The sequence below is a fragment of the Lissotriton helveticus genome, chromosome 5_1, assembly GCF_964261635.1.
Source record: "Lissotriton helveticus chromosome 5_1, aLisHel1.1, whole genome shotgun sequence".
Classification (NCBI taxonomy): domain Eukaryota; kingdom Metazoa; phylum Chordata; class Amphibia; order Caudata; family Salamandridae; genus Lissotriton; species Lissotriton helveticus.
The window spans coordinates 1,100,337,761-1,100,347,835 of NC_136065.1; positions in this window are offsets into that span (position 1 = coordinate 1,100,337,761).

Consider the following 10,075-nt stretch of genomic DNA (forward strand, 5'->3'; position numbering starts at 1 on the left):
AACTGATGCATTTTCTTTGATGCTACCACATTTGCTTCTTGAGGACATTGCTTCGACGGACTGCCCGGCTCAATGAAAACTGACTGTGTGGCTCAACGATGATACATTGCCTGCATTGTAAAGGGTTTCGCAGAAGACTCCTTCATCGACTGTGCAGATTAGAACAAATGCATTGCCTTCAGCCCGGGATCAAAGACGATGCATCGCCTACTCTGTTCCTCACATCGAGTCCTCGAAGTTAACTCTCCCTACATCCAAGGTACTTTTTCAATGGGACCTGCATGACTCCTATGGCTGGCCGGCCCTACAATCATGTCTGCCTCAACTATGGATTTACCCCAGTCCATTGTGACCAGATATTCCAGGTTGACGCTTTAAGACTCCAAGCACTACAGTTTCATTTATTCTTTCAAAATTCATAAGGTCGGTTCCACTCATTGGAGTTTTGTAATTTTTGCCTTGTTTTTTTCATAAAAATAGAAAATCTAACCCTATGTGGAGAATTTTTGTGGTGCTTCCACTGTGTTACTGTGTGTGTGTGTGCTATAGAAATACTTTTCACATTGCTTCTTTCGATAAGCCTGACTGCTCTGTGCCAAGCTTCCAGATGTTGAGCACAGGTTACCTGATAGTGTGTATCTAGCCGCTTACCATGACTAGAGTGGTGGCTCCTGCTTGGACAGGGTGCATATCTCTGCCAACCGAAGCCCCATTTCTGACAAGTGCTGATGAGAATGTGCCATTATTGAATTCCTGCAGAGAAATTCATCTTGGTTGTAGGTAGCTAGTCACCACTAACTTTTGGTTAAGTCATCAATTGTTTGAGTCCTTCCCTGTGCATAGTTGTTGGATAACTTGAGATCACAGCATGAATGCTACCATTGAAAAATATATTTCCGAGTAACTGGATATTTGTTGAAAAATAATTGTGACAGTATGGCTGCTGTGGTAAATAAATAAATAATACCTCTATTTTTGACTGGACATAACAATAACAGATAGCTCAATAAATAAGAGTCAAGATTCGAGGTAGTAGGAGTTTGCAGGTTTTAATACAGCATAAAGGACAGGAACAGGACAACCTGCACGGGCAAGATCTGGGATGGCTAGCCAACAGGGGGGCCCCGACAGCTGTCGGGCAGGAGCTGGAATGAGCGCGCTGGCTTTTAGTAACAGTACACAAGTATATATAGTTAAAACAATTGCATTACAGTACATACAGTAGGCGTAACAGTGAGTGGGGCCTGTAACAGTCGCGAAAGATAAGGGTGAAAGTAGGTGTAACAAGAGGCGTGAACAGGGCGTATACATAGACATGTGATGTAAACGTAACGGAATATGTCACAAATGGGGCGGAAACATGGAGGGGGCTACCTGAGGAGCCGGGTCCTCTAACCTAGTGGTGCGCGCAAGCTGGCAATGACGTGTTACTAGGGAGAAGCTGGGGGCTATGACTTCTGAGCTAGAAGGAGAGACGAAAGTCTGGAGAGTCAGAGCGACATGTACCTAAACACTATCTAGTATCTGATGTTTAGAGAACATGTTGATAGAATCCAAAAGTTATCAGGGCAAAGGCTAACAGACACTAAGACTGGTGCATGCATTATTCTACATGTAGTGTGTGTTGAGGAATATTAAATGATCATAAATACAGTATTTCTCTTACATGGAGACGTAAAGGCTAGACGATGACTGAAACTATTGATGCGATTCAGTAGCTTAGGAATGCAGAGAAGGAGAGCTGGACTGATAACTGGAATCATAACATACTCTTGGCAGACTGGCAGGCAGAGCCAGGCCGAGCCGGGCACTGTGAAGCAGGAAGTAAGTGAAGGGTCAGGGATACAGGTGGGGGCTGTATCGCTCCTCAGCGAGGGTTCAGGAGACAGGAGCTGAATCTGAGTCCGGGCCCTTTTGAGGCCTAGAAACGGAGACTTTACAATGTAATAACGTGCACACTGGGAAACGTGGCAACATAACTTTACATAGGCCTAATACTCGTAGCTTTCACGAGGCATACTAGAGATGGACACAACTGTAATTGCGTCTTTAATCGATCATGGGGAATACATATGCATATTAATCATGCACACATAACATAAGATGGGGAACACGTAGGGACACAGAACATGGCAAAATTTACTTTTCCACATTCCCTCCTTGTCACTACGTTTCCATCAGGAAACATCAATATTCATGATACCATCTATCATTTCATACAGTATCATTTGCTCGTCTCGAATTGTCTTGGAACGGGATCTAGGACGGGACTTGGGACTAGGAATACAAGAGGTAGCACAAATGCCGCAAATGGCAGGGCCACATTGTATACAGAGGCAGCAACTGAATATGATCGCTACTGCAATACCTAGAAATGACAATACTTTCCATCCCCAGGCAGAAATAATACTCCAAAACCAACCGGACCATGTCCAGGTGCCTGGATTCTGGTGTAACTGATGGGCAATTTTATGAAGTCTGGTTATAGCTGAATAAACAGACGGCGCGTTATTTGGAATGAAAATGCAGCAACTAGATCCGATGACTCTACATGCTCCTCCTCTATCGGCCAGTATGACGTCAAGAACGAGACGATTTTGGAGCACGACAAATCTCATAGCAGATTGTTCTTCGGTTGAGTTACCTAGGGCAGAAGCAGTCTCATTAACTACTGCTTCAAGGGTTCTGGTTAATCTACGTATTAACTTACTATTCTGGATAGGTCCTATAAAGAAAAATAATCCTCTATTGAAATCTGTATACTGTTCTAGAGCAGTTTCAGTTTGGTCGACAATCGGGGACTCGATCTCCCTTCTATGTCTAATGTGTACTAGATGTGTGTTTCTGTGATAATCAGGTGGGGCTAGGAAAACTGGTGGCAGTAGGAAGGCAATGTAACAGGTTCCCTCCCAATCGAGGGGCAGACGAACATATGCGGTCTGACCACAAACAAAATAAGAATGACGTGAAGATTTGAAAATGGATTTCCCACTGTCACTATACTTGACAATAGTAGTGCAATCACTATGTCCTACATGTACGGAACCATTATTTCTGACACATAATTCGCCTTTGACTGGTAGTACTGAAATAGCAGGTAAGTCTGGAGTAGGATCAGACTGAACATTCAGGACCATAAAATTCGAAGAATAATTACCCAAATTATAAACTTCATTTTCTAGATCTAACCCTGTTCTGTGGGGAAGACCTTGCTTGTCTGGAAAACATGTACTGTTCAGAAGGGACATATCAGTTGAGGATGACGTTAACATGGACCAGGCTCCACATGAGCCATTATGTGAGAACGGATAAGGAAACAGTGGCAGAACTCCCTTCGGTGTCTGGAAAGGGGGGAGTCGACCACACACCCAACAATTAGTGGCATTGCTGGTCTGGTGTGAATAATGCAACATACGGATAAATGTATTGTTGCGCATAGCAAGACGATAGGATAGTTCATGAGGAGGCAGATCACTAAACGTGTGTTCTACTGTAGCATTAGAAAACATATTTACATGAGAAATTGGAAAACATAAATGAAATGCATAACCCGTGCAGGTAACCATTAAGCTTAAAAACAATATAAAACTTAGAAAAACGATACATCGGATTGAGTTTTGACTAACTCTCTCACTATGGGGGTCTATTTCATACATGTCAGATACCTGTCTAACCGTTTCACCTAGGGGAGGACTTAGACAATTAAACTGGCTGACTTATTTTACTAGACCGAAGCATCTTTTTATACTCCTGCTGCGGAGTTTCCTCTAACAGGGAGGGCTTTGAATCAATGTCATTTGCGGGACAGTCCTTAAGAATAGTATCTCGGCAGTCCTTAAAATCTTGACAATCCTTGGAAATGTTCTTGGAAACAGCTTTTAGTCCGTGAAATTTCTTGACGTGTGACAGATGCACCCACCCCTTCCTGCCTTCCAACTTGACGGCAGTACGGGTGGTTAGAAGGACTAACTTCGGCTCCTTCCAGCGAGGCTCCAGCGGACTTGAACGATCAAAATTCCGGACGAGAACCAAGCTTCCTGGAACGATTTCATGCGGTTTCACCTCGGTATTGTCTGGAAATGCGGCGGCAACCTGTGAACGACAAGAGTGTAGGGCAGACATCAAGGAAGCTAGGTAATCTGTCAGCATATTACTGGAAACATCTGTAATACTTCGGGGTCTAGGTGTACCCCATACATTCGGGGGGCGGCCGAATACGACCTCATAAGGAGACAGACCTGATCTGGAATGTGCGATCATGCGCATATAAAACAGAGCGACTGGCAGGGCAACTAACCAGTCTACACCTTTTTCTTGACAGATTTTGGCAATGCGGATTTTCAAGGTTTGATTATGTCTCTCTACGAGACCGGCTGCTTCTGGATGGCGTACACAATGGAACTTCCACTGGTACCCTAGTAAAAGGGAAACATGCTTCATGAGTTCAGATGAGAATGGCTGGCCGTTATCAGAATACACGACCCTAGGGAGTCCATAACGGGGGAAGAATTCACGAACCAGCTGCTTGGCAGTGGTCGCGGCTGTGTAATCTGGGACTGGATATGCTTCTGTCCACCTGGACAAAGCGCATACAACTACAAGGACATACTTGAAACCTCGACATCGCTCCATCTGAATATAATCCATCTGGAGGACTTCAAAAGGGTGGTCAGGGGGCTGGAATCCACCTTGTTCCACCGGGACACTTTTACCTGGATTGAATTGACAACATATCATACAAGTACGGACTTTCTGCTTGGCTGCAGCTCGTAAATGTTTGTTAAACCAAATGTTCTGGATACTGTCTAACATGGCTTTTTCTCCTAAGTGTGCAGGACTATGTGCGGTATTGATAATGACTTGAACCATTGAGTCGGGGAGAAACCATGTGGCTCTACCCTTCGTCAACCATCCCTGATCTGTCTGGACCCCTCCTTGTTCGGACCATTTCTTGATTTCTTCGGGAGTAGCATGTAACTGGATATCTATGACATCTTGAGTAGGGTCCTTAACTGTCATACAAGTAGTCTGTTCTAGAGTGGATGTCGGTGTCTTGTTAACTGGTATGTCTGGTGTCTGTGCTGTAAGCTTGGCTGTTCGATCTGCTAGATCATTTCCTTGGGAAATAATGTCAGTAACTTTCGTATGTGCCTTGCACTTCATGATAGCGATAGATGTCGGTAAATGTATTGCATCTAACAGAGCTTGAATGAGGAGACCATGCTGAATCTTGGTTCCATGAGAAGTCATGAAACCTCTCTCTTGCCAGAGCACTCCAAAGTCGTGTACAACTCCGAATGCGTAGCGTGAATCTGTGTAAATATTAACTGTCAGGTTCTTGGCGTGTATGCAGGCTTGAGTCAGAGCAACTAGCTCTGCTGCTTGAGCAGACAGGGTGTCAATACGGTGTGTTTCAATAACTTCAGTGTCAGTAGTCACTGCATACGCGGCTACTAGTTCTCCTGTACTTGTTCTCATACATGAACCATCCACATAAAGTGTCAGGTCGGGGTCTGGTAATGGAATATCTGTCAGGTCTTGTCTTGGTTTAGTCATAGTGTTAACAACTTCCACACAGTCATGTGTGGCAGGATTTGAAGTAACTGACGGTAACAGTGTAGCAGGATTTAGAACGTTGCAGCGTCTGATTTCTATGTGTGGCTGGAACAGTGTCAGTTCATAACCTGTTAAACGTGCAATTGTCAAGTGCTGAGTCTGTGTTCGGTTTAAAAGAACTTCCACAGAGTGTGGAACTTGTACTGTCAAGGAATGTCCTAATACTATGGAATCACTTTGTCTGATAGCTAGTGCTGTGGCTGCAACTGACTTGAGGCACGCAGGCAGAGCCTGGGCTACTGGATCTAGGGTGCTCGAAAAATAAGCACAGGGCTTGTACTGTCCTGCTTGATCTTGTGTGAGAACAGATAAAGCAGTACCATCACGTTCTGTGACAAAAAGTGTAAAAGGCTTACTGTAGTTCGGTGTAGCTAGAACAGGAGCTTGGCATAAAGCTTTCTTTAACTCATTGAAACTAAGTGTATGTTCAGATGTCCAAGGGAGGACAGTCGATACGGCTGCCTCCTGTGTCGTTAACTGTATCAGTGGCTTGGCTAGAAATGCATACTGAGGAATCCATTGTCTGCAATAAGAAGTAAGGCCGATAAAAGCACGTACCTCCTTCTGTGTCTTGGGCTGTGGAAGACTCGCTATTAACTGGATACGGTCAGGTGTCAACTGCCTACCCCACTTGGACAGTAAGTGGCCTAAGTAGATCACTTGCTGGACACAGAATTGAAGCTTTGAAGGAGACACCTTGTGCCCCATCTCGGCTAGGAAATACAGGACTGTAAGCGATGCTCGCTCGCAAGCATGTTCAGAACGGGCTGTGATCAGTAGATCATCGACATACTGGAGCAGGGCAGTGTCAGTTGGCATGTGAATGTTGTCTAGTTGTCTCTTAAGTGCTTGACTGTAAATACTAGGACTTTCTGTGAAACCTTGAGGAGCTCGTGTGAATTTATAGCTCCTTCCATTTAAACAAAAACCGAAAAGGTACTGGCTGTCTGGATGAATGGGGACACTGAAAAATGCATTCTTGAGGTCTATTACTGTAAAAAATATTGCCTCAGAATCAATGGCTGTCAATAGGGATGAGATATCTGGAACAACTGGATACTGGGGAATGATACATTTATTGAGTTCTCGAAGATCAATCACTAATCGATATACTGGGGGTGCATTTGGATCAGTACGTTTCATGACTGGAATGATAGGAGAATTACATACATTGGAGTCAGTTTCTACAACTACTCCTTGAGCAATGAGCTCGTCAATAATTTTGGATAAGGCTGCTACAGCCTCAGGTGGCAATCTGTACTGTCTGATTCGTGGCAAGACTATACCTTGCTTGAGAGTCACATGATGGGGTGTGATTTGCATGAAGCCAACATCAGTTGGACCTTGCGCCCATAGATGCTGCGGAACATTAGACAATCTCGGATCAAAATCTCGTAAAACATAGTGACCCTTGAAGTCACGTAAAAACAAACGTATTCCCTCTGGGGAACAGGAAATAACTGCACCTAATTCTTTCAGTGTCTTAATGCCTAACAAATTTTCTGGACATGACTTCGTAAGCAATAGATCAGTAGTTCGGGACAATGGACCCACTTCTAGAGTAACTGGTTTGGAAATCTCGTTAACAATTGGCTTTCCTGAAAATCCAAGGGAAACATTTCTAGAGCCTGAGAGCGGAGCCCCTGGAACCTCGTCGTGACTAATGGTAGTCCTACTTGCCCCTGTATCAATCAGAAACTTTCTGTCTTTCCCTAATACTTGACTGTGAACATAGGGACCTTCTTGATCTACAGGAATCTCGATGAGAGGCAAGCCTACCTCCCTCTCTAGGCTGTTTCATGAATACGCTTGATACTCTGGATACTCTGTCTGTGCATACTGGTACATCTGCTGTGTAACATGCTGTGTTGCAGCGATAGGCTGCGGTGCTGGAACTGTCTGTTGTGCATTCTGTGGCTGAGAAGTCTGTGAAACTTGTTCTTGTCTAGGCGGACGTGGTCGTTCTTTAGTTTTACCAGTGGCTATGTTGTGTTTCAGAACTGCACACTCGTTTATAAAATGACCTGGCTGTTTACAATAATTGCATGTCCCTTTAACGGGAGCTGCAGGATGACTGGCTTGATTCGGACCTCTCTTCTGACTGTCTTGAGGAACAGATTGTGCAACTAGTACTTTCATTTTCGTGTCTTTCATACGTCTTCTCTCGTGTTCTTGCTCTTCTCTGATTCTATTCTGGTGATACTGGAGCATCTGTAACATCTGGGACGGGGTACTAGCTTGCCATGTACTTTCGACTTTCAGAACTCTATTTTTAACTTGTGGACTTGAATTCTCGACTAGTTTAGTAACAAAAAGATGAGGGTATGACTCGCTACTCGTCTTCAAACCACTGTTTATTATAAAACATTTCGCAAATCTGGAATAAAAATCACTAGTGTCTTCGTCTTGTTTCTGTTTACAGGCTGAGATTGCATCCCAGTCTTCCTTTTTAGTGGCTAATAATCTAGGTAAAACTTGTATTAATAATTCTGGTAATTCTTTACATTTGTCTCCAAGACCGGTACCTGGTACTCGTATCTTATCTTCAGCTTCTAGAGCTGTCCAATCGATCTTTTTCTCTCCCACCTCCCAATCCTTTTCCTTGAGTTTTTCATATATGCCTGCAGGCAACAGGACTTTTAACATTTTAATAATATCTGGATACGTGTATTCTCCCATACGGAGCATGTCTTTTAATTCTCGGTGGAACCCTGCTGGATCTTTGTCGTGACAGGGAATTAATTTCTTCATCTCTAAGAGTTCCATCTTGGTAACTGGGGTGTAAACAAATACTCGTTGCATTTCACCATCTGGTGTCCTAACTGGGTGTACTTCTCGTAACGGATGCTGTCTATCTATATAAAACGGTTTACTTTCTGGAGGTGAGACATGAACAAAATGCGGGTTCAAAAACGTTCTGTATTTGTGGCGCTGTTCTAGAATGACACTAATTAAATCAGTACCTAAACCTTTCCATCTATACTGGAGTAACTCGTTCAGGACATCATGTAACGGACCTGGATCAGAATGTTGACCCTCATACAGTGTAATGAGGTGTTGGATCATATACATACCCACCAGTCGCTGCTCGGCTGGGGGCAATTTCAGAAACATTTGTGCCACTATTTCGTCTGGAAAAGTGGTAGAATCAGTAATCCATCGGACTGCTGAGCGGGCTAGTTCTTGTTCATGCATAGTACTTAACTCACTATAACCGATTCGTGATTTCAGAATTTGATCGGTAGCTTGAAATACTTGTTCTAGAGAGCCTTGTTCCGGTGCTGGAAGATGAAAGACTTTCTTGTGTTCTAGGCGTAAATGTCGGTCTGGAAGTCTAGATTTACCTACATACGCTATTCTGGCGGTAGTCTCGTCGTCTACCTCTTCAGTAGAAGAGTCATTTTCTTTCTCGCTTACTTGTGCTTCTTTGCGTTGTTCGTGTAACCTTATTATTTCTTTACGTATTTTCTTGTACATACTCTCTATACTATTGAGTGTCTTGTGCTTACCCTCGGCTATATTATCACTCCACTTTGTCAGAATTCTCATTTCGGTCGGATCTTTAGTCGGGGAATCTTGTTCCCGTATTAAACAATTGATCAGAAACTTTAATAACATGAACTGGATCTCAGCTTTCCTGAGAGACATGACTTCACCAATACTTTCTGGATTGTCTCCTGTACGAATGAAACGATACATTCTGTCTAGATCTTCTTTCATATTCGGTAGGGTGACCAAATACTCGGACACCTGTCTTATACGTACGGAATATATAACCATACTATCCTCGCCTGGAACTGGATCATAACAGCATTCAGTAAGAAGTCGCCTGATTTCTGCAATAGTCTTATATTTGGGCGTACGCTGTAACGCACGTTCATGTAACTCGACTGCTCCTAAACGTCTACTTGGCGGCGGGGTACCAGGAGGACCTCCTCCCGCGGCCCCTGAACTGGAATCATCGACCGATACTCTTCGTGCTGGCAGAGTGACCAGTGTAGCGGGTACTTGTAATGTAGGCTGGACCGGGGGTACCGTAACAGGTGCTGCAACAGGTGCCCCGGTGACTGGAGGAGCAGGATTTACATTATTTACAGGAGCTGGCGGAACAGGATTTGCATATTCTGGGACTGTGTCGTCCAAATAGGACGAGAGAAAAATATCAGCTGCGGTCGGTTTGTGACGCAGATTGGTCGGGACTAAGGGTGGCGGAAAATTACTGGATGCCTCCGGGGTTGCTTTTGGCAAGCCCTCGGCAAGAAGAGGATACATACCCTTAATAAGGGCATTCCTCTGTCTGTCTGACTGTTCGGTTTTAACTCGTTCACCTATTTCGATTAATTCCCTTTCTTGGGCTCTTTCTAAGGATTCTCTACTTAATAATGACTTTCTGATTTCTTTTTCGGTTCTTTTATGAGATTCTTTGCGCCATAACTCGATGGCATCTTTCTGTGACTGT